The sequence below is a fragment of the Camelus dromedarius genome, chromosome 5, assembly GCF_036321535.1.
Source record: "Camelus dromedarius isolate mCamDro1 chromosome 5, mCamDro1.pat, whole genome shotgun sequence".
Classification (NCBI taxonomy): Eukaryota; Metazoa; Chordata; class Mammalia; order Artiodactyla; family Camelidae; genus Camelus; species Camelus dromedarius.
The window spans coordinates 58,228,446-58,255,683 of NC_087440.1; the positions used below are offsets into that span (position 1 = coordinate 58,228,446).

Sequence of the window (27,238 nt, forward strand, 5' to 3'; positions counted from 1 at the left end):
AGCAGACAAGTAGAACTGGGGACTAGATCGTGGAAGAGAAGTCCAGGCTAGAGATTCTGGAGGGAGCTGCCAAGAACTACTGGTAGAAGTGCGGCGGTAGGTGGCAGATCTTCACAGGAGAGTTGAGACTGCCATAAAGAAGAAAAGAGGAGCGATGGATGAAGCCAGTCTTGCATGCCTAAGGAGGTTACCAACAGGAAAATCTTTCACAAGCTGTCAAATATTGCAAAGACTCAAACTGATGAGAAACAGAGGAATGAACAGCTGCTGCGGAGAAGGTCACAGGGAGTCCTCCCCTGAACCAGTGGTAAACCTCCGATTTTTCCGTGGTTCTGACAAGCAGTCAATTGAAATAATCACACTGTTAGTGTGACAGGATAGGATGCGACAGCAAAGGAGTCATTAAGCCAAGCTCTTTTTGACAAGAAATTTTCTCCTGTATACATCAACTACCCATGTTGATCATCCCAACTTTCTTGATTATTCCAACTGCTTTTTGAGTCTGCATTTTCAGTCATGTTTCCAAACTAAGCAGTGATGCTTGGGGGTTTCTATGGGAAGGCACTGGTGTAGGAATGAGTGGCATCATCCACTGTCCCCTTCTTTGATGGAGGCAACTTCTAGAACGAACTTGTTTCCTCCATCACACATTTTGCATCAGGTCTTCAAAGCACAAAACAGTTCCACATTTTAAAGTTTTTAGTCAGTCAAAGGACGATGGCCTGTTGGTGGCATCTGCCCTTTGAGTTCTTACTTGACATCTCCCCAGATGGTCATTTGGGAGGTCAGAACCTGAGGCTGGAGGAAGGTAGGAACCATAAAGGTGGGAGGCTGCTGTGCACCAAGCTTTCCAGGTGCCATCACTCAACACCTGTAACCACAAAGGTCTCTCACAAGGACCCTGAGAGGTGATTACTTTATCTCCAATTTTCAGACAACAAAATGGTGACTAAGAAAAGTTAAAGTTGACCAAAGTCAAAAGCTAGTACGTGACTGAGCTGTAAGTTGAACCTTATTTGTCTAACTCCAGTGTTTTTTCTACTAAGTGATTTCTTTTCTGTGAGACGTGTGAAGATCCCTACAACACTGACCACTGTGGTCCTGATGCAACAAAACTCAGACTCTTCAGGTGACGGCGCAGCTGCGTTTCATGGCACTGGATTCCCCCCTCCCTGACACCCCCCCAAACCATTCAGTATTCCACCATTTTATGCTACATTCACCATTCCATATATTTTTCTGGATACATTTTATTTTCAAATGCCTCTAAAACTGAATTACAGAAAACCACACCTATTTCAGCTTCACTATTTTTCTCATGTCCTTCTTAGACAAATCTGTGATGAGAGAAGCATTAAAATGAATTCCATGTCAATGAAAAAGTGAGTCTTAGATATAACTTATTATACAAGTGCCTTTTCACAATCTGAATTGCAAAAGCAAAAAAGATAAATTTGAAAATACTGAGCAATAATAAAGCGCTATTTGAAAAAATGTAAGCATTACTCATATTTTAGTTGCTTATGGAGAATGCAAATATAAACAGCCATTTTGTACAAAATATATGACAAGTCAGAGTAAACTAAGAATTGATGTGTAAATTAATTTATGAATTTAATAGCTTTTATACTTCCCCCAAATAATACACTTAAAAAGTCTTACTTGCCCTAGGGAAGTACACACACAAGAAAGCATGCCTAGTGAGGTCTGCAATTTGACTAAGATAAATCACTACTTGCCAACATTAAGGGGAAACAGTAATTTATAGGGCTGCAGTGAATACAAGTTTTTTACATTATAATCTGTCCTAGGGGGAAACTACCCTTATACAAATGCATTTACAAGAAAATAATTGGAAAAGTTCGGAAGCCTGAGCACCTAGTATATTTTGCAAAGGCATAATATTTTATTACCGTCGTAATTTGCCTGTTAAAGTGCTTATCACACTTGATCTCAGCTGTAAGAAAGTTTAAAGTAGTAAAAAAAAAAAGTAGTATTCAAAAGTCATATTCATTACAATAACATCTCTGATTCTTCATACTGGAGGTGTTCTAAAGTCTTCTAAGTTCTTTATTACACTGCTTCTCAAACAGTTCCTTTCCTAAATAAATAAAGACTTTAAATATACAAGAGTTATAAGCCATTTGACTCAGGTAATTTGTAAAATAGGTTGGAGCTAGAAATGAACCACCATGTTTTATTACAACTAGTGTCCCGTCTCTGTGCAGGATTTTCTCCTCTCTGGTCAGAGCATATTTGGAAACTTTTCCTTTTATGGCCTTAAAGAAGAGATTCAGACCCTATGCACACCCTCATGGGCTCACGCAGAGCTGGGAGGTTTTGGACATCATCCCCCGCCCCCATGAGCTTTACTTCATTCTCTAGCCAACCTTGGCCCCATGTCCTTCATGTTAATCCCTTCTTGCTCAACCCACATCTCCCGTGCGTCTGGCAAACTCCTTCCCTGAGTTAATCCCACTCTCGATACCACAAAGAGCTGCTGTGTCCTAATAGTATAAAACAAACAAAATGCACGCCCAGCCATGTGGATTAGAGTCACGTCAATTTCCTCTTCTCCGACTGCCCCGTCCCACGCCCCTCAGCGCTGCCCCACAGGGTGCCCTTTGCCAGCCTTCTCTTCCATTCTCCTTAGAGGTTACTACAAACCTCCTCTCCCTCAGACCCCATAGCTTCTCCACATCCTGTCCTCTCGGTAGATGACCTCCCTATCACTCCTCACCTTCATTCCTGTCCTTCCCTTCAAAGATCAAGGCTACTCCCTCCACCTTCTCAGGAACTTAGCCCCCTTAATCATTCTCTAGCCTGAACATTCTCTTTCCTTGGTCATTTCATTCCCTTAGCAGGCACAGAATCTTCTGGATTCTCCAGCACCTCCCCAGTCCACCCCTTGGGCTGACAGGTGGTCCCAGGGTCCTTTCCAAAGCTCTCCATTACTCTCCACACTTTCCTCGTCTGCCCCCATATTCACCCTACAACATTCAGGCTCCAGTGAGGAGACAGAACCACACCCGTTATTTTAACCAGAAGAAATTAATATACAGAATTGTTAACTAGGCAACTTCATGAAAGGGTGAAAAGAGAACTCTGCGGTAAGGCAGGTAGCACCTGCAGGCAGCAATTCTACTTCTAGGATGGGAAGTACAAAGGAAGAGGCTGGAAGTATTTAAAACTAGCAGTTAGAGAAGAGGCGCCATGAGGTGGGACCTGGGCCTTGGGGGACGGGCATGGCCTCAAATCGGGGCAAGAGGAAGCTGGTTCTGCAGGTGGCAGAAGAACTGCACACTGGACCCCACAGCTACCACCGGAATGAACTACAAGAGTCAGGTGAAGGAGGCAGTCTGGAGGGGCCTGGCTCCCCCTCCCTCCAGCCCTGCAGCCTCCCTCTGCGGGCAGAGTCTGCAGCTGGCAAAGCCCAGGTGTGGTTTGCGGAGTCCCAGCTCCAGCCTCTGAAAGCAAGCAGAGAGAGTGAATCTGGGTGGAGAGGAAAACTGGCACAGCTGCACAGCCTCAAGTACCCCGGGAGGATTAAAAAGCAGACTTCCCCAGCCCAAGCCTCTCTCTTGAGCCACAGACTCATTTAGCCAACCCCTGCTGGAATATTTATTTGGACACTCCATTGTTACTTCAAACTCAGCTATGCTCTCAATTGCTCTCATTACCCCTCTCCGTCTCCGAGCCCTCCAGCCCTGGCCCCTTCTTCCCCGCTTTCCCCAGCTGAAGGAACAGCAGCATCATGTACGTGTGAATGTGTAATTATTTCATCATGGACGCTCTCTGCCCTTTACTCTCCCTGTTCACGCACTCATCAGAGTCTCTCCATTTCCCAGAACAGCTCTCAAGCCAGTTCCCTCCCCATCCCCACTGCCCCGTAGTCTGTACCCTCATTCTTACAGGACTAGGCACTGTCTCCTGACTGACTCTGCTGCCACACCCAGGCCCTCATTTCCTGCAGAGATTCCCTATACAAACAGTGATCTTTCTGAAATGCAAAGCTTATCACCCTGCTCTGCTTAAAATCCTCTACTGGCTACTGTTAACCTTCGAAATGAAATTCTCTGTGGCATGAGTTAGAAAGCTCTCCAGTTTTAATTCTCACCTCAGCTTCTGACCCCTACACTCAACCCCTTGCTCAATTCAACCAAAATTCAATGAGCCGAGCACAGGACACCACTCAGCTTTCCTCCACCCACCTTGCCGCCGTCCCCCTGCCTCTTGTGTTTCCCTTTCTGGCTTAATCTTCCCATTTTCCGTCTCTGTCTCTCTTCCCCTTTCTAACCCCTTTTTATCCTTTAGGACTGAGCACAGGTTTGACTCCTAGGAGGACGCGCTCATCTCAGCCCCGCGCTCACCCTCAGCCTGTTTGTGTCTCTACCCCGCGCCCTCATAACCGGCTGTGAGGGGTCTTCTTGGTGGTGTCACTGAGTATTTAGACATGCAACCTCGGGAGCCCAACTCCACGTTCCATTTCCAGCACTTCATCTGCTGTCTGTGTGACTTCAGGAATGTCAGTCAACCTCACCAGCCCTCATGTCCCACATATGTAAACTGGGGCTTATAGCAGTAACTTCTTGACAGGTGGTTTGAAAACTAGATGAGAAAGTATTTGTAAAAGCCCAATTCCAGTTTTTAATCATTCTTTCCAAAGTGTCTCACTTCTTTGGCTGTTGATACATGTAGGTCTTACTCTGAAGCCAGGACACAAATTGGTAGGGTACCATTTGAGTGCTAAAACTCACAACCACATTTACTTTGGAAGGGCTGGGACCAGATGGATATTATAATTGCCCTGATTCCATAATTATTTGGGGATGGGCTCAAGTCTCACACTTTCTTAGGCACGAGGGCCTTCCACTTCCTCTGGAAAAAAGGAATGAGTGCTTTGCCAGCCGGGATCGCCTGGTTGGTGCTAAGGTAAGTTTGGTGCGAACTCCATTAACTTTTTCATGGGAAAGATGGGATTGGCCCATACCCTGTGTCTGCCTTACGGTTTTGCTGGGTTCTGACCAGTGTGGGTAGGGGAATCCAATGAAGCAGGAGCCAAGGTAGCTCGAGTTCTTCCCCAAGGTATGCTCTGCCCCCAGGCCTCTGTTCCACCTCGATGCAAACACTCCTTCCCAATGCTGACTTGTGCTAGCAAACCCAAGGTCCAACAGGATCATAAAACAACATTCCAAAAGACATTATCCCCTACTAATTCCTTCTACCACACACAGAGAAAAAGAAAACCATGCACAAGCCAATAGCATGGAACTTCTCCAGAGCCTTCTGACCACCATGTACAAAGCCCTCAACTATAGCCATGGGGACTGCAGTGTTTGGGGGAGGTATATGCACAGAATGAGGACACACGAGTGTGTTTTGTTTTGATTTTCTTTTCACTAAGCTGATCCCTGACTTTTCACAGATTTCCTAGCAGAAGAATCAGGGTGGATGATGACATGGGAAAAAAATGTTCCTCTGTGGCCAGTTCGTGTTCCTCCGAAGAGCCATTTGTGTGCATGTGGACGGGCAGCTGGGAGCCCCAGTTGACTCCTGCAGGGGCTGGGGAAGTCATGCTGCTCCCTGGGAGCTGAGATGGAGTGACCTGTCTCTCCGTCCTCTGGGACAATGCAGCTCACACTGGCGGACGTCCAGCAGCAAGCTGTCACCTTACATGGCCTCCCTGAGGCCACCTGAGTTCCTGCCAAGTTAGCATCAGCTCGGCTACTTGATGCCTTCTTGTGCCTCCTCCAGGAGTGCTGGCTCCGACACCCCCACCATCAGGCTGTGAAATTACTAGGAAAAGCGTCATATAGAGATATCACTGTTTCGTTTTTTGTCTCTTTTAACATGACAAGTTTTTTGGCCTTGGGCAAAAAAAGACCTTTCCTTAATGAAAAAGCAAGAGGAAATCAATATGGGAAAAAGACTAAAACACTAGTAACCCCAGAAGAATACAAGATTTCAGTGAGTGTGACTCATACTCTCTGGGAATGCTTTATTGTCTAGTAACTAATCTCTAGAATCACAAAAACCACACTCAAGCATTCTGTATGCACTTGCCATCACTGTAAGGTGTTACAAGTATATAATATTTAAGGCATTACAATCTGTTCATGAGAGCCTTCACTTACTTTTTATTCTTCCACACTAGTGCCCTTCCTGCCTAACAAGTGGAAGGATCTTTGATGTACTGGTCCTGCATGAAAGGAAACTGTCTTCCAGACTGTTAATGAGAAATTTTTTAGCTTTTTTTTTAGTTAGTTAAGAGATACAGTTTTCATTTTTAAAAATTAGAGTCAGCTTGCAGTCATTCACTGAAAAGAAAAGTATCAAAAAAGTACATATTGGCTTAAGCTTTTGAATATATTTTTATATAAATACATTTGAGCATGTTTACTTCTAATTGTGAATTTAATTTTTGTCTAGATAGTGAGAAATCAAGTCATTTCCTAGAAGATAATCTGTAAAATAGATGAAGTAAGTAGATTTCACACTTCTTTTTTCCTTTAGCAAAGGAAACCTTGTTCAAATGAAATCTGGTTGAAAAGCCTAGTAAGTAAAAATGAAGCAGCTTTGGCAGAAGCAGAGGTTACGGGTCCCGAGCCTAGCTCTCTTGGCTGTGATGTCCATCTCATGGTGACACAAGGCTGCTCTGGAGACAGCAGTCAAAATAAGAAAATGAGCACATGAAAAGATGCTCAACATCATTAGTCACTAGGGAAAATCAAATTGAAACCACGAAATATCACTGCACACCTATCAGAACACCAAATACTGGCAAGTATAGGAAGAAACAGGATCACGCATATACTCCCAGTGGGAATAGAAAATGGTGCAACTACTCTGGAAGATAACCTGGCAGTTTCTTTAAAAACTACATGTACAAATACTATATAACCCGACAAATGCACTCCTGGGCATTTACCCCAGAGACGTGACAACTTGCCTTCACCCACAAGCCTGTGCACTGGTGTTCATATGAGCTCTGTTTGTAATAGCCACCAAATGGAAACAACCAAGATGTCTTTCAACAGATGAATGGTTAAGCAAAGCCAAACTGTGGTACATTCACACTACAGAATACTACTCATCAGTCAGAAGGAATCCATTATTAATATACGCAACAACCTGGATCAGTCTCCAGAGAATTACTGTGTGAGAAGGAAGCCAATCTCAAAAGGTTACATTCTGTATGATTTTATTTATGTAACACTCTTAAAATGATAGAATTATACAAATGGGGAACAGATTAGCGGTTGCCAGGGATTAAGGATGTGGGAGAAAACGGATGTGGCTAAAAAGTCAACAGTGATGAAAATGCCTCTTATCTTGTCCAGATCAGCATCAACATGCTGGTTGCCATGTTGCACTATAGTTTTGCAATATGTTGATTACTGGGGAAAACTGGGCAAAAGGCACACGGGATTGCTAGCATTTCACAGACCTGCATGGGAGTCTACAGTTTTCTTAAAGAGTTTAAGAATATTTTTTATAACTATCAAAAAGGTTGATCTCTCTAAACACTGCATCTATGATTCTGGCTAACCCCACAGCTAGGACCTGGACGTCACTTGCCAGCGGTTTTACCCTGCTCAGAACTGATCCACACATCACTCAGGAAGTGGGCATGATGTCTCTCAAGCAAACACCAGGCCCCAGGGTAAGCTCAACGTTCCTCCTTCCCAGTTGAGTCAAAAGCACTTACCTGAGCAGACCATGAATCAACACAGGACCCAGTGCTGGAAATGCACCTCCTCCTAAGTTTACATCTTCTAATATTTGGGTAAATATTCGGTGATAAGACAGTGAAAGTAAGAGAGAAATTAATATCAACAAGAGAGGACTGGTTGTTGGTTGGTTGGTTTGTGTGGCACGTACCTACCAAACTCCAAAATGATGGAGGCTGTGTTATTTTTAGAAATACGTATTATTTGCCGTGGTAGGTGGAATTATGATTGCCTGAAGAGGTCCATGTCCTAATCCCCTGAACCTAGGAACGTGCTACCTTACACAGCAAAAGGGATTTTACAGATATGATTAATTTAAGGATTTTAAGATGGGGAAATGATTCTGGATTATCCAGTGGGGCCGCTGTCATCACAAGAGTCTTCTCAAAAGACAGGAGAGAGGTTAGACAGAAAAGGCAATGTGATGATGGAAGCAAAGATTGGAATGATGTGACTCTAAGCCAAGGAATGCTGGAAAACTCTAGAAGCTGGAAGAGGCAAGAAATGGATTCTCTCATGAAGCCTTCAGAAGGAATCAGCCCTGTCAACACTTCTATTTTACCCTTCAAGACTTATTTCAGACTTACAACCTCCAAACTTTATGAATAAATGTATGTTATCTTTAGCCACATTTGTATTAATTTGTTACACAGCAACAGGAAATTAATACATAATTTACCATACCATAAATTAATATACCATAAAGCTATTAAAGGAGGAAAAAAGAAATGAGATATATCAAGAGCTTTCTCTTGTAATTTTATCAAATTAATATTTTGCAGGCAAGACCGTGTCTTATAAACTGTATGTACACTATGTATTTTAAAGCTTACCGCAAACCAGACAACTCCTATAGCAAGATGTTCGATCACCTCAAATAACTAACTTATTTGAACTCTGCTAGTAAACAAGCCCATTTTAGGAATTCTTTTAGCAAGTTTATTAAGCATTTCTAGAATTTGTTCTAGCCTCAGGAAGAGTTCAGCTCAATAGCCTCACTTTTCTATATCTCCATTTGAGAAAACCAGTAGTCAAGTAAATCACAGTAAATATATCTACAGTTGTCCGCACACTTTTCTCTTTTTCCTCTGTTTCATTATTTTGGAGGCAGATTTATATGTCATGACATCACTCCCTTTTTCACGAAATCATCACCATTCATTCATTCAAAAATTACTGACATATATATGTATATATATACACACACGTACACATACAAATACATACACATACATATATAACAAATATGTAATAGAAATTAAATAATTATTATGTATAGTAGATGTGTCAGGACAGTGAAGACTGATTCTCAAACATGTGAATCTCAGAACATGACATGATGCCCTGGAAAGATTCTCTAGGACATTATTAAACTGGTTTGAGAGCATTCAGAAAAGACACTGTGATCCTCAGGAATCAGCAAAGTGTTTTTCTGGTGGCTTCTAGCATGACTGATCAGGTGGAGGCGGCATCCACCTAATACAGGGGCTTCTGCAAAGTTCTTTTGTCCCAATATACTCCACACCCCACAGACTCCAACTAGTATAAGACTGTTTTCCAGAGAACCTATCAGTATGTGAACAACTTTACTTGAAGCAATGTTCCTGCCAAGATAATACATGTATGGCTTAAAAAAATATTCATGATATACTCTGTAAATTTGACAAATGTTTACAAATTGTAGCGTATTAGAGCAGCCCTACAGAATCCTTCTACAGTGTCTGCTTGAACATCCTTGGAGAATGAGGACCTACTCTCTCCCTGTTCAATGTCATTAGACATTCTGTTTACACACAGCTAAATTCTGTCTCTGTTTAACATAGAGCTAAACTCCACTGCTATTTCACATCAGCTCTGTACATCTGTAAATAAATAAAATTCTGCCCCTCTATTCTAACACTTAAAGATAGCCATCAGGCCCTCCTGCCAAAATCTTCCCTTTTCCAAGTTAAACACTCAATTTTTTCTTCACTATCCTTCACAGAACAGTTATCAGTCATTAGGGTAATGCAAATCCAAACCACACTGAGATAACACTTCACACCTACTAGGGTGGCTAATGTTTAAAACAAAACAATAATCCATAACAAGGACTGGGGGGAAATGGAGAAACTGGAACTCTCATACACTGCTGATGGTGCCACTGCTTCAGGAAAGTTTAGCAGTTCCTCAAAATGTTATGTGAAACAGAGAGTTACCATATAACCAAACATTTCCCTGCAAGGTATATTCCCAAGAGAAACTAAAACATATGTCCATACAAAACTCATACACGGTGTTCATCACAGCATTATTCACTTAATAGCTAAAAAGCAGTGACAACCCTTCCCCCACAAAAAAATCCATTCATTAACTGATGAATCAAATGTGGTATATCCATACAATGGAATACAGCAATAAAAAGAGTAAAGCAATAAAAAACAAAGAAGCACTGACACTGTCTACCATACGGACAAACCTTGAAAGTAAGGTTTGTTAATATGCTAAGTGAAAGAAGTCGGTACAAAACCCCCATAGGTTGTGCGATTCCATTAATATGGAATGCCCATAATAGGCCAATCCATAGAGAAAGTTGGTTAGCAGTTACCAGAGGCTGGAAAAGGAGGGAAATGGGGAGTGACTGCTAATAATGCATATGCAGTTTCTTCTTAGGGTGATGAAAAAGTCCTGAAGTCAAATGGCGGTAATGGTTGCACAAGTCTGAATACATTAAAACCTGCTCAATTGTATACTTTAAATGGGGAATCATACAGTATGTATCTTGTTTCTCAAAGCTGTTCAAAGATGTTGAAAAGCTTTTACAATTCTGCTTTATCATTTACTATCTCTTAGGCCTCATTAATATCAATGTGGTTGTGAAATGAACTTTAAGATATCTTATGTAGAATCTCCCATTTAGAGAAATGAAATTTCAACAAAATAATTTTTAATGAACTCTGAAACTTGTCATATTAGGCAAATTAAACCAAACTAGTGAACACCGATTTATGATAAAAACCCTTACCAAAGTGAGTATAGAGGGAACTATCTCAACATAATAAAAACTATTTATGACAAACCTACAGCCAGCATAGTACTCAACGGTAAAAAAAAAAAAAAACTGAAAACCTTCCCACTAAAATCTGGGACAAGACATGGTTGTCCATTCTCACCTTCTATTCAACATAGTCTTGGAAGTCCCAGCCACAGCAATCAGGCAAGAAAAAGATATAAAAGGGATCCAAATTGGAAAAGAAGAGGTAAAACTGTCACTATATGCAGACATGATATTATATACAGAAAACTCTAAAAGCGCCAAACAAAAACTACTGGAACTAATAAAAGAATTCAGCAAGGTAGCAGGAGACAAGATTAATGTACAAAATCAGTTGCATTTTTTTTACACTAACAATGAATCAACAGGAAAAGAAAGTAAGGAAATAATCCCTTTTAAAATAGCACCCAAAGCAATAAAATACCTAGGAATAAATCTAACCAAGGAGGTGAAAGACATATATGGAGAACTACAAAACATTGATTAAAGAAATTAAAGACTTAAAGAAAAGGAAAGATATCCCATGCTCTTGGATTGGAAGAATCAATATTGTTAAAATGGTCATACTGCCCAAGGCAATCTACAGATTTAATTCAATCCCTATCAAATTACCCACGACATTTTTCACAGAACTAGAACAAATAATCCTAAAATGTATATAGAATAAAAAGATCCAGAATTGCCAAAGCATTACTGAAGTAAAAGAATGAGGCTGGAGGAATAACTCTCCCAGATTTCAGACAATACTACAGAGCTACAGTAATCAAAACAGCATGGTATTGGTACAAAAACAGACATATAGATCAATGGAACAGAATAGAGAGCACAGAAATTAACCCACAAACTTTTGGTCAGTTAATCTTTGACCAAGGAGGCAAGAACGTACAATGGAATAATAAAGACAGTCTCTTCAGCAAATGGTGTTGGGAAAACTGGAAAGCTGCATATAAATCAATGAAGTTAGAACACTCCCTCACACCATATACAAAAACAAACTCAAAATGGCTTAAAGACTTAAAGACATGGCACCATAAACCTCCTAGAAGAAAACATAGGCAAAACATTATCTGACATATATCTTAGCAATGTTCTCCTAGAGCAGTCTACCCAAGCAATAGAAATAAAAGCAAAAATAAACAAATAGGACCTAAACTTACAAGCTTTTACACAGCAAAGGAAACCATAAGCAAAATGACAACCTATGGATTTGCAAAAGATGATACTGACAAGGCCTTGATTACTAGAATATATAAACAGCTCATATGACTTAATAGGAAAAAAACAAACAACCCAATCCAAAAATGGGCAGAAGTCCTAAACAAGCAATGTCCAATGAAGACATACAAACGGCCAACAGGCACATGAAAAAATGCTCAATATCACCAATTATCAGAGAAATGCAAATCAAAACTACAATGAGGTATCACCTCACACCAGTCAGAATGGCCATCATTCAAAAGTCCACAAGTGATAAATACTGGAGAGGGTGTGGAGACAAGCATATATCCAGAGGGAACCTTAATTCAAAAAGACACCTGCACACCAATGTTCACAGCAGCACTATTTACAATAGCCAAGACATGGAAACAACCTAAATGTCCATTGACAGATGACTGGATAAGGAAGTTGCAGTATTTTTATACAGTGGAATACTACTCAGTCATAAAAAATGATAAAATGCCATTTACAGCAACATGGATGTCCCTGGAGAATGTCGTTCTAAGTGAAGTAAGCCAGAAAGAGGAAGAAAAATATCATATGATACCACTCATTAGTGGAATCTAAAAAAAAAAAAAAAGAAATGAACTTATATATTAAACAGAAACAGACTCAGACAGAGATTACAGACTTGTGGTTGCCATGCGGGAGCTGGGTGAGAAGGGATAAACTGGGAGTTCAAGATCTGCAGATACTGATTGGTATATATAAAACAGATAAACAAGTTTATACTGTACAGCACATGGAAATATATTCAATATCTTGTAGTAGCTTATGGTGAAAAAGAATATGAAAATGAAAATATGTATATCCATGTATAACTGAAGCATTGTGCTGTACACCAGAAATTGACAGAAGATTGTAAACTGACTGTACCTCAATTAAAAAAATTAAAAACTACTGAAAGCATGAGGTTAAAAAATAATAAACCTTAGGCCCCAAAATGCATTTCATGACTACAAAGCTTAGTTAAAAATTTTTTTGATAAATTAAAAACATGGAGAAGTTAATGAATATTGGTGTTTATTTTATTAGCCTCAAATGTTATTGAAAGAACTAAACCAGTTCATTTGATTTGGCTGAACATACATTAAAGTATAGCCTTAAAATAGTATGTTTAGAAAGCCTGTCCAGTGATTTAGAACTAATTACCAAATATTATTCTTTTGCTAAATCTTTGCATTTGTTTTACTGAGGTTTGCTAAATTAGTTAACATAAACTAAACCATAGCATATTTATAGCATATTTTTGATTAAAATGTGTCACAAACATACACTTTAAAATACTGAATAGGAAATTCTCTTATATCATACTTCCCAGGAAAGAAATTTGTATACAGGAAGTTTGTTGTAGAGTGTAATATAACAGTGTATTTTTATTCTTAGGAATAAATATTCTCAGGAATAAGAATTATGAGGAATTAAGGAAGCAGGATTGGTGAGAAAAGTGAACTGTGATGAAATTTCAAGAAAAGCCTCAGCAGATCCCATAGGGGCTGGGGAGCTGGCTTGGTCCCTCAGAGGTGTCCCAAATTAAGGTAAGAGGCTGGATTTCTGTACCCTGACATTGACCAGTCCTTGGCTATGGGCTTCCCCTGGGAGAGGTCATATCCTTGGGTGAAGCAATTCATTGTGCGGAGGGATTAGCTATGAACCGTCAACAGGTAACATGTCTGCCAGCTCAGAAGACGAGTGCCTTGGTCCAGAAGGGTATCTGGACAGGATATCACAGCACCACCACAGTTCATCCCTCGCACTGCTTGGATTCATTTACTTTGTATGAACCATTTGTTCCATCTGGGTTCAGCTTCCTCAAGATTCTGGTTGGTCTCTTTTCCTTGGGAAGCTTAGAGGAGAAAAGTCAGTGGGACAGAGTGCAATCCTACTACTGCAGTTGATCTCAGGGCTGCAATGCATGTCCAAATCTCCCTCTGTACTGCACATCCCAGATTCTCCTCACCCTTGGCTAGAACTTCTGCTAGTCTAGGTGGCTTACCTGCTCAGGTGACCAGACCCTCATTACTGTGTGATCCAAGCCGCTGCTCACTGTGCCCTTCTCAGGGCACTTGTTCCTCTACTGTCAAGTTAGGCAGGAGAACACTCAAAGGTGCCCAGGAGACCACGTGGAATCAAGTTTATTCCTTCTCCCCCGTGTGTACGAGCAGCACTATGGCTATCTGCGACGCAGTCCAAGAGCAGAGCTAGGTTCTCCCAGCCGGGGAAGCCAGCGCTTAGAGAGTCCCCATCCCTGGAGCCCTTTCTCCTTGTGTCTCACGGTATGGCTATTGGTGTTTCAATGTTCACTAAACAGACATGTGCTTTCAAACTGCATCCTCTACATCTTTTCAACATAGTGTTGGCAACCAGAGTGCTGACATGTTATTTTAGAAACGTTGCAAAGTTCTCCAAAAATGGAGAATCTCTTCAGGAGCCATGTCCTCTCTCTTTTCCCATGTTAGCTATGCTATTTAAGGACCACGTCAGTCGTATTAACTTTCTTTCAAAGAAGTAGCTTAATGTTTAATGGGCTAAGGCGGAGGGGGGGGGATTTCATTCCATGTGAACTGCCTACCAGTTTCCACATAATTAGGGTAGATATTTATCCAACCAGGATGCACCCAAAACTACATTTTAAGGTGTATAACCAGTATCTGGGTCCATGCCATACTGGTTGTTAAATATTTGTCTCCCAAACCTGCAGTTTGATAATTTAAAAATTTGATAATTTAAAATTGATCTTTTTTTTGGCACCAAAGAAAGAATCAATCTGGAATCTATATAGAAATTATGGCAGTATTGATCTCAAGCTTATTGACTTAAATGCTTTGGTACATAAGAGTATTTGATTTCTTTCTTCCCTTTTTTTTTTTTTTTGATACACTATCAGGTTATCTACTTCATGCTAAATCCAACACTGTTTAATTTCAGATTACTTTTGTACCACATCTATTCCAATTGTTGATTTAAAACAAAACCCACTCTTGACTCTTTTCCTCTACACATTTCTCAGGAAAATTTTTGCAAATAGGCTGCTCAAGAAGACTATATGGGAACAAATATATTTTTATCAGCGCCTTTAAAATATGCAGACATGCAGTATTACAAACATATTACCCCAATTAGGAAAGCAAAAAGAAAAAGTTAAATTGAAAAATGCTTTGAGGCAATGTTATATTTTAATAGTTCAGAGTAGTTCGTTTCTATTCTCTTAGGTATATGGATAAATTTATGGGGAATGAGAATAGGGTAAAAATAGAATGAATTCAGAATTTATGAGCAACCTAATTTAGTTTGATTTTGTGCTTCCCTCAATCCACATGCTCTGTAAGACAAAACTGTCCATTCCCCTGCTTTTGACTAGGGTCTAACTGAGAGCCTGGCACGCAGTAGGTGCTCAATAAGCATTTCAAACTAATCAATGTTTCTGTTGCTCATCTGACACCCTGTAATTGCAGCCAATTCTCTTTCCCTCTTTCCTTTTGAAAGAATTCATTATTCCCTTCCCTCCCTCATTAGCCCGCTCTTTTTCCTTCCTTCTCTTTCTCTCTTTTTAGGAGATGTTTTCCCCTCCCCTTCAAAGTCCATCACAGGAAGACATTTAGGAGATAATCATTAGAGAATGTTCAGCAGCCAGTAAGAAAACAATCTTTACACATGACCACATTTTCTATTCCTCCTCTCCTGTTTGACATTTTCACCAAATTCAGGAAGCTCTGAATTTTCATGACTTTATTCAATGTTTAAGGGGGGTATATTGTTGCCTTGCATAGTTGAGAGAATCACAATTGAAAAACATTCCCATCCAGCCCGTCTGATTGTACACGATTCCTAAGAGAATCAGACCATTCCCAGGTCCCAGAGTTAGTCTGCGTGGATAATCTGCAGATCATCTGTTTTAGCCTTAAGACTATAAGACTAACTTTCCATTTCCAAGACAGAACTTGAAGAATCTTCTCTTTCCTTTAAAGAGGTAAGTCTTCCTGTAAGTTAGTTGAAAGCAATCAAAGCAAGCTTTATTGCAGTCTCCTGTCCTTCCTGTGGGGAATACAGGAGAGGCTCCCCAGCCAAGCAGGTTTACACCACTGTAGGCAGGCTGGGTGGTCTGCTCACAGAGGGGAGGCGGGGAGGAGGTTTCCAGGCAGCCTGAGCATCCCCAAGGAAACCAGGGTCCTCTAGGTGCACAAGGGGCACCAGTTAGTCTCAGTGAGTTCCTCACTGCTTGGCTCGCTGCCCTGAGACGTGGTCACTAGGTTCACTTTATTAGCAGAGCCAACAACACAGTCCTGACCTTTAGGAAGAGGAACTGGACATTCAGGAGCTGGTTGCCTGGGCTCCCAGTCATCATTTAAGAAGTTATCATAGGAGGTCAGTTTGATTCTTACATTCCAAATATTGATGCTTAAATTCAAATTGACTTTAAACAAAAAACCCAAGGACCATCTGGCAGCAGAGAGCCTGATGAGGACAAGGGAGGCATACTAAGTGATATAAATCACACTTAAGAGAGCTCCCAGATAAGACTCGATCTCATGTCATCCTGCCTCCTCCTTATTCTCAAAACTCTGTCCCTACACACCTCCCCCACCCAACCCTGCTGGGGTTCCAATCCCAGGACTTCTGATTTTAGTTGTTTATTTAGCTGGCTATGTGATTTTGAGTAAGCTGTTTCCTTGAATCTCAGTCTCTGCATCCGTGGAATGGGAATAGCAATATCTAGCCCACAGACATGAAATAAATGATAGAAGCAAGGGACCTAATGGAAGCACTCAGTAAGACTAGAACTCCCAAGTTACAAGCCTCATTCTATTTTCCATTTAAAGACATTTGTCTCTCAGTTGCCTCGATATTTCATCCACATATATTATGAAATAAATGATTTAAACACAAAGTTAATTAAACGTTTATAGCATTAGTCATATTTATTCCAAGTTCTTTTTCCAGAGACTTAAGGAGGCAAAATAAAAAGATACAACACTGTATGATGTTCGATCACACATCTAGTTTTAACATACGTTGATAAAAACCTTAACTGTATAAATTATGTATTTAGTCTGTATTTCCTGTTTAAATACTTCAAATACATTTTTTGACCATTCTGAAATGTTAGTCCCAGTATTTTAAGACATGACATCATCCAGTAAGAAGTAAAAGCATTCATACAACGCCATGGCCCTATGTGTCATTGATTAGGAAAAGAGCTACTAAACAGATAATAATGTTTCACCTTATAAAGGGAAAAAATTTTAACCAAAGGTTAATCTTTCTTATTTGACTGAGAAAGCGAAAGTTGAACCGATGTGACAACTGTTGGATAAAATGTGGTAACTGAAGCATAAGGAAACTGCTTTTAAATCTTTCATAATGAATACCCTTTTACCTCCTCTGCCCCACAGACTGTCTTATTCTGTCTACTCAGCTTAAGCTATGGATTTAACACATGATACATTTGCCTTAGCTTTGCATAGCACTAAGATGATACGTTATTTTTATAAGAACCAAACTACAATCAGTAAGAATGTTAAGGTGTTGAAATGTACCATGATGTGCTTTTAAAATGGTTGATACTTTTCCCTCTGAAAATTATTGCACTTGATAACGGAGCCTCCTTGTGGGGAGTTAATAGTACTTCAGTCTTTCAAATCATGGGTAAAATGTTATCTGAATTTTTTCCCCATTCACAGTGGAAGCGTATGTAGGAGTGCTCGCAGGGAAATATGTATTTGCCTGTGGACTCCTGACATCCAGAGATCGGCAGGCCCTTAATGACCACCAGGAGCGGTGAACTCTGCCGACTCTCCTTTGGTTTGTCTGCAGTCCTTGCAGCTAAAAGTAAAGCAGATTAACATTTTTTTTTCTTTGTTAGGTTCTTTTGGAGAGAAAACAAGGTGAACAACAACTGTTGACTTTTAAACTGGCCCATGTAGTGGGACCCTTGAGAACATTATTAGTCAGGTGTGTGTTTTGCCTTAATCTAGCAGAGATTTCTCTACTTTTGACCGGAGAGCATATTCCTGAGAGGAAAGGTAGCCTTATTTAACAAAGCCCGGTGCTTTGGGAGAGAGACGCCAGCCATCCACACCAGTCAACTTCATCAGTGAACATGGTAACAACTCTTACATTCTGGTGCATGTGCTTTCTTGACCAATGACAGGGATCCAGCTGAAGGAGGAAGAGTCAGGGACAAGGGAGTAGTGATGTAAGATTATCTTCTACTCCTTGCTCATATGTTGAGAGGATAAAACAAGATACTGGATGTGAAAAATTATCTGAATCCAAAATAGAGAGGTTTAAAAGTAAAAAGGTAAGACTGGCTTACAGTCTAACTGAACTTTTTCCAGATTTTTTTTAACTACTCAAATGCACAACTTAGAAGTGGTATATTTTCAAGGGCCCAGGCCAGTGACTCAGGCCTCACTCAGAGGCTACTAGGCAGAAAAGGCAGTGCCTCCAGCCAACAGGCCTGAAAAAGCCAAGGGTTCATTGCAGGAAAAAAAAAAAAAGGTAAATGATTTTACTCCCAAGACCAAGAAGAGGGATCTGCTCCCCTCTTCAACACAGACCCCTCAAAATGCTCTTTTGTGGTTTATTTTTACCATTTATTTCTAAAATACATGCTTATTATAAAAATATAATAGGATAAATTATTAACTGAAGAATCTTACATTGTTTGGTAAAAATATTATTTAGTAGTAATATTTAACAGATATCTTTTCAGATTTCAATACAAGATGATTATCCAAAAATAAGGTCACTCATAAATATTTTATAACAGACTTTTTTCTTTAATGAAATTTGTAGATATAATCTCACTTTACTAAATACAGATTTCATAATAAAAATCAGCATTTGTTGCCCATTTACTATGGGGAGGCATCATGCTAGGTGCCCTATATGCACACGCAGTATGTAAATTACTCCATCTTTCTGCTTAGGGCTATTTTTCAGACTTGAGCACTGGGAGGTGGAGCCCAAGTAGAAAACAGTGGTATTCCCAAACTGAGAATGTACAGATCAGAGTTCAAGGCAGCTGAACTGACCAAAAGTTTGTGGACCAGAGTATTAGAGAAAAGGGAGTTACGTGATGGAGGGAGACAGAAGTCTGCAGGGGGACTCTCCCAAAGGTCGTTACAGAACTGGGGCGTACATATAGAGAAAAAGCTTGCCATGAAGCCTAGGAGAGATTGGCTACTGTAAAACTGGGGGATGAATGAACACAGATACCGGACATTATATTGGACTTAATGACGTTGGAGTTATAGTCCAGCCAGAGTGGAGAGATTTCACAGAGCATATTGAGCATTCTTTTAAGACAACAGAAAGACTAACTTGGCAGGGAAAATTATGTCCCCAAATAAGAGTCATATCCTAGGACTAAGGACAAAACTAGACTGCCTTAAACAAAGATTAAAAACCAAGCCTGAAACGATCTAAAGGACACACTAGTAATTTAAGTAACACACCCTTTAAAGGAAAACACAAAATCCATTGTCTACAATGCATTGTCTAAATATCAAACATATAATCAAAGATAACTAGACAAGAAAAAAGGAAAGGAAATATGAACCATAATCAAGAAGAAGCAGACCCTTCTTCTTGATTATGAACAGACCCTTGTATAACCCAGATGTTTGAAACACCAGGCAAGGACTTTAAAAACACCTGTTATAAATATGATTAATGGCTTAAAGAAAAAGGTGGACATACTGAATGAACATGTGGGAATTCTCAGCAAAGAGCTAGAAATTCTATTTCCAATATAAATTTTTCCTATTCTAGAACTTCATACGAAATCACATAGTATGTACTTTTGTATCCAGATTTTTCTCTCGGCAAAAGGTCAAGCATTAATCTGTTATCGTGTGGCAAGTAGCTTATTGCAAAGTAAACAATGAAGTCATTGGATGCTTATACCTAAATGTAGAACAATGATTACAATAGTGACAAACGCAGACTGATAGAACGGTATTTTCTTCACAACCCATTACATCGAGAAGTGTAGCAAACTGTGATGTAGCTTTCTAAATGGTGAATAGTGCTCGATAAAAATATAAAACAAATACAAGTATTAATAAAATAGTCACACTTAAACTTTTCAGTGTTTACTAAACTATGTTTAAAATACTGTGTTTCTATGAAGAATGAATTAAATCTGTGTAATTGCATAATGATTCATAGACTTGTCAGCTATTTCAATATTTGGTGGGACATTTGATAGTTTTGTGGGATGTGGGACAATTCTGCCTCAGGCAGTGTTCTCATACACTTTGCAGGACAGTTAGCATTCTCAGACACCACTCACTAAGTGCTAGTGACATTATGATACCAAAAATGCCCCCGTAGAATAAGAGCAACTCTGTCTTCTCATCAAAGTCTTAAAACTGTCAGATTAACATATTTTCTCTAAAATGCGGAAAAAGTCAAGATAAAAGACAAACCACGAACTAGCAGAAAATATTTGCAAAAGACACATCTGATAAAGGACTGTTATCCAAAATATGCAAAGAATTTGAAAAAGTTAGTAAGAAAATGCACAACCCAATTTAAAAATGGGACAAAGACCTGAACAAATACATCAGAGAAGACATCCAGATGGCAAACAAACATATGAAAAGATTCTCTACATCACTGGTCATCAAAGAAATGCAAATTAAAACAATAAGATGAGTACATACCTATTAGAATGGCCAAAATCCAAAACACTGACAACGCCAAATGCTGGTGAGCATGTGGAGCAACAGGAACTCTCATTCATTGCTGGTGGAGATACAAAATGGTATAGACTTTTCAGAAGAGATTGTCAATTTCTTACAAAACTAAACATACTCTAACTATACAATTCAGAAATCATGCTCCTTGGTATTTACCCAACTGAGTTGAAAACTTATGTCCACACACAAAAAAAACTGCTCATGGACGTTTACAGCAGCTTCATTATTTCCAAAATATGGAATCAACCAAGATGTCTTCCCATAGGTGAATGGAAAAATAAATTGTGGTACATCCAAACAATGGAATATTATTTGGTGCTAAAAATAAATGCGCCATCAAGCCATGAAAAGACATGGAGGAAACTTAAATGCACATTGCTAGGTGAAAGAAGTCAATCTGAAAAAGCTATATACTGTATGATTCCAACCATATGACATTTTGAAAAGACAAAAGCACACAGACAGTAAAAAGACATTGCTTGGCAGAGGTTGGTAGATGAATAGGTGGAGAACAGAGGACTTTTAGGACAGTGAAATCACTCTGCATAATGCTATAATGATGGATACATGTCATCATACACTTGTCCAAATCCACAGACTGTATAACATTAATGGTGAACCTTAATATAAACTATGAACTTTGAATAACAATGTTGTATGTATGTCGGTTCATCAACTGTAACAAATCTCGTGGAGGATATTAATAGATAATGGGGGAGGCTATGTACATGTAGCAATAGGGAGAATATGGGAGATCTCCTTACCTTTCTCTCAATTTTGCTGTAAACCTAGAACTGCTTTAAAATAATTAAATCAAAAAAGGGTGGTAAACTTTCAAAGAGTTTAAACATGATAAAACCAAAAATATACCTTAAAAATCCATAAGAATAGATATTCAAATTCCTAGATAATATATAAAACACATATTATCCAGAAAATTGACTACTTACCCTTCTCATTGCCTAGCTTCAATTTTCACTGCTATTTTATCTTCATTTTCTCTGTATCCATATACTTCTTATTTTTAAGTAAGTTCTAGTCACCCCTATTAATATAAAACAAACTTACTTCCATTGTCCCCTCTAGCCGTCTTCCTCTGCTCTCTATAAGCCCAAGTGCTTGAGAGACTGGCCTCTGTTTGCTGCCTTCAGTTTCTCATTTCCTATCACTAAGGTATCTGGTGTCTGTTACAGGCAGGCTCCTAAAATGACTCATTACAGTCACTAATTATCTTCTAATAGCTTTTTCTCAGTCCTCATCCTATTTATCTCTTTGTAGTATTTTGTCTATTATTGTTCTTTCAGCCATAATAATTGCTGGGCATTTACTATGAATATTTACTAAGGACCTAGCACTATGCTAAGTGCATCACATATACTATCCTCTTAAGTCGTTATTATTTTTTTACACATGAGGAAACTGAGACATCGTGAGATTAACTTGAGCGCTGTCACACAGCTGTTAAGTGGTAGAGCTGTTAAGCTTTACACTGGGTTAGGCTGACCCCCTAAACTGGCTTCCTTAGCCACTTCTGATAATGAATATGCAGTTATTGTAGGAGATTCAGAAAATGGAGGACAGTGCTATTATGGGTTAAATTGTGCCCTCCAACCCCTACCGCTCCCAACCCACCTGCAAAGATGTGCTGAAGACCTAACCCTTGGTGCCTGTAAATATGACCTTATTTGGAAATAGTCTTTGCAGATACACTCATGTCAAGATTAGGTCACTTGGGTGGGTTCTATTGCAATACGACTAGTGTTCTTCTAAGAAGAGGGAAGCTTGAGCACACAGATAAACAGCTTGTCAAGAAAGACAAGTAGAACGCTATGTGAAGACACGATTAGAGCAATGCAGCTGCAAGCCAAAGGATCCAGAGATTGCCGGCAAACCACCAGAAGCTACAAATAGGCAAGGAATGGTTCCCCTACAGGTGTCAGGGGAAGCAGAGAACTGCCAACACCTTGATTTTAGGCTTCTAGCTTCCAGGAACTGGGAGAGAATAAGTTTCTGCTGTTTTAATAGTTTGTGGTACTTCATTATGGCAGTCCTATGAAATTAATACACATACAACCAGAAATATAAAACAATACTCCCTTCACTGTTAACACTGATATATTTATGTCTAGTCTTTTTCTGTGTGTGTGCATTCATTTAAAAAATAGGTGTTACCATTGAATATTCAGTTCAGAATCTTGCTTAAGTTAAAATTCTAAGAGGATTTCCCCAACTTATTAAAATATATACAAAACAATTCATAATAACTATATTTCTTTGTATGAATGTATCATTTATTTAACCATTTATTATTGGGTGTTTTAGTTATTCCCAATGATAACTGATAATCATCTTTATATCTAAATCTGTCCGTATTTGTGAAATATTTCTATAAACTCGTTGGGAGAAGTGGAATTGCTCATCAGATGATACATTGTTTATGTCTCTTTCCCTGATTCCCTTCAGCAAACTAGCTGACCTGTGGTTTAGCTTGTATTTCTCAAGATACCAGGCCCCACTTTATTGTTCATCACCAAAAATGCATTGTTTCTGAGAATGCCCTTGGACTTGAACTTCCCCACACTCTGTTTTAAATCAAGTTAGTTCCTTAGGGAGAGCTTCAAGACTCTCTGCCTAAAGGCCTGTGTATACCTCTGAGCAAAATCCCTGGGACACTGCTCTGAGGCTGGGGGAAGAGAGCGGCCTGTTTCTTTCGGGTACCTGCTTCTCTGGGAGTGATTATCTGCTTTAGGAGCAGGGCAGTGGGTGGAGGCAGCAGCCTGATTCCAGCGTCTCTTAGTTCTTTCTAGCACAGAGCCTCCCCTCTGCTAACCAGGTGGGTGAGGACAATCATGGCCCCAGTATTATGCACCCGAGGTCAAGCAACCACCCTGTGAACGGGGGACAGACGGAAGAGAACGCCCAACCTCTCAGCTGTAATCACTTGGGATTTAGCCTCTCCAACATGGCGCTGTAAAGATGAGAAGTTCTCATGTCCCGCTCCTCCCAGGAAGCTATCTGGCCCTGGGCTAGGAGCTGGGGAGAGAGGGGGCCCTGGGTTCTTGACTGTACTCACCGGAAGCTTCTGTCACACAGAGCTGAGAGAGCGAGGAGGTTATAATTCAAATTCCACAGACTCCTGCTGTTCTGAGTTAGAGTAGACTTTCTCGCATAAATGTTTCTTCATTTGCTATATACTCTTGTTACCGAATCAGGTTCGTCCTACCGGACTCACAGCAAGCCAAAGGCTGAGCCGCAGAGGCATGTAGCAAAGAGAGGGCTTCCACACAAGGCAGCCAAGCGAAGAGGTGGAAGCACCGGCAGCTCTCCCCCCGCAGAGGCGAGGGTGCGGGTGCTTACGGGATGACGGAGAGACGCTGGGACGTCTGCAGCGCGGGGGGCGTGGGGAAGGGTGATTGGAAAAAGGTGCGTGAATCATCCTCCTGCAGCCTTCTGCGCAGGCGTAACTAGGTTACAGGCCTCGAACCATCTGAGGGTGGAGTTTCCAGCCTCTGACGTCAAAGGTCACCGGGCACTCGCGCATGCCTAGTTGGAGGGCCGGTGGTCAGCCAACTCAGCTCAAACTAGGCACAGCTGACCCCAAATTCCTGGAAAATAACTCGGGCAGGTATCTTATTGTTTATGCTACGTGTTGCTTGGAGGACAAGCAAGTCAAAAACAACCTTGATTAGTGAAAGCAGATGAAATGGATTTGAGTAACCATTACCCATAGTTTCGCTCTTCTGACAATTTCCAGAGACTTCAAGTAGCAGCTTTTTCAGTATTCTCCACCAGCTATACTTGTTTCATCGGCGAGCAGGTCACATAGTTTTTCAATTCCATTCCATAAGTAGAACTCCCAACGTATACTTCATGTATTATTTTGATTAACCTCCAATACTAAAAAGTTTCAAATCATCAAAAATATTAAAAAGTAATTTTTTAAAAGTCTAAGACAGCATTATAGGGGTTGCCACAGCCCTCTGTTAATGCTGAGACGGCGTAATAATCTTTCTTTGTCCAAAGAGGAGCTCTAAGTTTGTCCAAAGTTAGAGCTGGACCCTCTGGGACTGAGTGGGGGTAACTCACACAGCCTGCTGTGGATGTGACCGGAGACAAGATTGGTGGGTGCCTCAGAGGATGCCGGCATAGACGCATGATCACTGAAGACTGATGTTCACCTGTGCCTTGGTGCTAAATAAGCCTGTAGAACCTGGATGCTGCCATCTTAAATTTCTAACATTTGGCAGAAGAGGGGATTGGGGAAAAATCTGAGTTCATAAAAGTGCTGTTCTTGCATTGTGAACTAGGATTTAGGTCTGTAAACATGTAGGCAATTCTTTTGACAAATTTAGTTGAAGGGAGGGAGCTGAGGGAGAGAAAGGAGGGTGGATAAATAGGAGAGGTTTTGTTTTTGCCTTTTAAGTGAGAGCTTAGGGCATGCTTAAGTGCTCATGGGAAGGATTTGCTTCAGCAGGAAAGGCTAAGGATACCAAGGAAAGGAGATAATTGATAGCATGTGGTTCCTGAGGCTGTGGAGGGGAACAGCTTCTTTATTATTGGAAAGACAGCTGCGAACTGGTGTAAATCCGGTTTAGTTTGTTACATTTGGTGGCTAAAATATGAGCGTATATATAACTGAAGGCTTCCTTTTTCTATGTGAAGTAGGAACAAAAGTGGCCTTCCAAGAGGGAAGAATTGGTTAAAAGTCTGAGTGGAGAAAGTTTGACGGGTCACTAAAGGGGCAAAAAGAATGAGCTGACCAGCGAAGAGGTTCAGACTGCTGGGCAGGGTGGAGGGGTCCAGACAGGCTATGGCTTCTGGGTGCAGAAGACACTAGTTGATCTGACACTGTAATTTTTCTTCAGCTGTGATCAGCTGCCCTAGGGTAGGGATGGAGAAGACCAATAGGGTCATCTAGGGCTGGGATTATACCAGAAAAGAACTGCTCAGAATCTCTTCATATATTTTTAAAAGATGCCTCTTATACAGCTGTTCTCTCTTTTAAATTTCGTTATCTATTTCCCACCCCTTTGATAATTGATTTTATCTCCCCTGGGTCTTTTCCAGGTATCCCATTATCTTTTACAAATTAGAGAGGCAATACCGTGCAGTGATTAAGACAGCACTTCTGACACCAGTCTGCTAGGTACAAATCTTACATCTAGCATTTACTTCCTGTGTGTTCTTAGACAAATCACATAGCACCTCTGTGCTTCAGTTTCCTCAACTGTAAAATGGATGGAGTGCTAATATTAGCATCCCCCCACACCTTGGAGGATTGCTTTGAGGATTAAATAAGCTAATGTATGTACTATTCTGACTACGACTTGTAATTTAAATAATCAAGCTGGGAGCAGAATGAGATAGGAAAGATTACATTCTAGCCTTTATGTACTAAGTTTTATTTAGTACATCCCAATATTTCATAGTTTCTCTTTCCTCTATTCCCACAAAGTCATAAGGAAAGGTCTAAGTCTTATTTGAGAGTTATTCTCATCCTTTGTTCAAGGCACTAATTTTTGTCTCTACGTATCTACAACTAAACCAGATTGGTTCCTGGCGTTTATCTACCTACATGTCTTTTTATTCCAAATCCATCTCCTCTTTTTGATAACCACTTCTAAAAATGCTGTAATTTTTCTTCCCCACAGGTAAACTGAAGAGTCCTGATTATGGCCAACTATTATAAAACTCAAAGTCCTCAATTAAGCTGTATGCCCTCTTAAGGTGGGTACTATGTTTTCTACCTTTTAGTAGCCTTGGCATCCAGGAAGTTTCTCTACATAAAGTACAAAATAAAAACAGTAGGTGGTAATGATGGTGATGATGACCGAGGTGATGATGGTGATGATAGTACCGTAACTTCTCATCCTTGGTTTCCCTAGTCATTGATCTCTGTGGGGACAACAGAGGGTGGGGAAGGGAATATGGGGCTCTGAGGTTCAAGTCCTAGTTCTATCACTGACCAGTTGTATAGCCTCAAATTTAAAAACAAACACAAGGCTGTAAATTGCTCAGTAACATTACCAACTTTGTCTCTCCTCTCCCATTCTTGCCAATCATAACTTTTAGAACCACTAACAAAACAATCTCCTCCCCAAGCCACCCCCTTCCTAAAACTTCCTACCCTCTGCCTATGAAGAGTTAGGGTGGGAATTCCTTTTCTGCCTAAAGTCTTCATGCCACCACCTTGTCGCTTCCAATCTCATGGATTTTCCCTTCACTCACCAGGCAGGTTTATGCCATGTCATGTTTATTTTTAAATACCTTCCTTCAGTTCTTCTCGGGCAATACCATATTTTGCAACATGCCCGCCTCCTTCCCCTAAGATCTCTAACTCTCTTTCTGCCTCTGTTCACAATTGCTGAATCCCTGCTCTAGGATACCTTTCATAATTGGAAGACTTTTATCATTTTTCCCTAAATATCAGACGTGACTTCCATTTTCTCACAATGCTAAAAAGTACACAACTTTTTTGCCTTTAACAGGATATCTGTTAAATGTGAGTTCAGCTGCATTAAGTCTGTACATGTTTTATAATAAGTGCT

At 40.2% G+C, this 27,238-nt stretch overlaps 1 long non-coding RNA gene across 3 annotated transcripts in view; it reads right to left on the minus strand.

Moving 5' to 3' along the window:
- LOC116153555 (uncharacterized) overlaps positions 1 to 27,238 on the minus strand; it is an 82,531-nt gene that overhangs the window by 54,059 nt on the left and 1,234 nt on the right. For 2 of the 3 annotated variants that reach the window (XR_010380986.1, XR_010380987.1), the window contains exons 1-2: positions 23,764 to 26,208; positions 20,655 to 20,736 (exon numbers count right to left, since the gene is read on the minus strand). This is a non-coding gene — a long non-coding RNA (uncharacterized LOC116153555). Of the gene's footprint in view, positions 1 to 20,654; positions 20,737 to 23,763; positions 26,209 to 27,238 lie in introns of those variants that run through there. The other variant, XR_010380988.1, reaches the window with a different exon arrangement.